Raw genomic sequence first — 1,149 nt, 5'->3', positions numbered from 1 at the left:
GGTTTGCTTGTCAGCATAATAGATAAATCCCCTTTGGGTGATGTTTGCACAGACCTTGTCCAGTATAGCTGAAAGGTTAATTCCTACAGCTTCGATACCAGGAATAGGGTTCATTATTAACCCGTACAGGCAGCTCTCTACCTACAGTATCCCCAACAGCTTCTCTAAACAAGCTGAGAAACCAAGTGTAAATAAATCATCAACTGCACAGGCTACATAGGATGATTCATTAGACGATGAAACCTCTATATACTCTTCTTCGGGTAAAAAGAACAGGTAAATATGGCTGAGTTAATGAGAGCAGTAAAGGCTTTTCTGTCATTAGAGGATTCAGCAGAGCCAGTGTTTAAAAATAAGGTACCTATGTTTAAATGTCCCAAAAAAATAGGGCCTCCTCATGGGGGACCCCTGCAGCTGATGAAAATCAGGGAAAAGGTTTGGGCTATACCCAATAAAGAATATAGGTTCCCAGAAAAATGGGATTCCAAATATCATTTTCCAGCTGAGGACTGTTTAAAAATGGGAAATGCCTCCTATAGAGATACGCATATCATTTGATAGTGTGAAAATATATATGGCCTTTGCCGTCAACGTCAAAAGAGGGATGGTTTTCTGAAAACCATATTGTCTCTGGGGCAGTCATAAGACCAGCCATGACTTCACCTTGCAATCTACAGCATACCACACTGGATGGGCTCAATCTCACTAGATCTTGGAAGCTAAGCAGTGTTGGGCCTGGTTAGTTCTTGGATGGGAGACCACCTTGGAATACCAGGTGCTAGGCTGAGGTACTGGAAGACAGGTTTTTCAGCACCTGCAAGGGAGCAAGAATCCCATATAGCTCATATGGACACTAATGTTCTAGGGCATCAGCATTAACAATAGTTGCTCGCAGAGCAGTGTTACTTACATACATGAAAAGCTGATTCAAAATCAAAGAAGGTTCTGGAAAATTTGCCTTTGGCTGGAAGTTTCTGTTTGGTAAGGAGTTAACAGATATTCTGGAGTCAAAATCAGACTCCAAGAAGGTCACGTTTCCTTCCACATATAACCCCAAACATAGGGGTCCGGTTTCGGCCTTGTCGGTCATAAAGGAACATAACAGCCCCAATACAATAAGTTTGGTAAGGCAAAGAAACAAAGGCAACC

At 42.1% G+C, this 1,149-nt stretch overlaps 1 pseudogene; it reads left to right on the top strand.

Moving 5' to 3' along the window:
- Positions 1-669: 669 nt before the first annotated feature.
- LOC134937761 (5S ribosomal RNA) lies at positions 670-785 on the top strand (annotated as a pseudogene).
- Positions 786-1,149: the final 364 nt, after the last annotated feature.

The sequence above is a fragment of the Pseudophryne corroboree genome, chromosome 6, assembly GCF_028390025.1.
Source record: "Pseudophryne corroboree isolate aPseCor3 chromosome 6, aPseCor3.hap2, whole genome shotgun sequence".
Taxonomy (NCBI): domain Eukaryota; kingdom Metazoa; phylum Chordata; class Amphibia; order Anura; family Myobatrachidae; genus Pseudophryne; species Pseudophryne corroboree.
The sequence above is the reverse complement of the archived record's forward strand: the minus strand, read 5'-3'. Positions and strand labels throughout refer to the sequence as shown.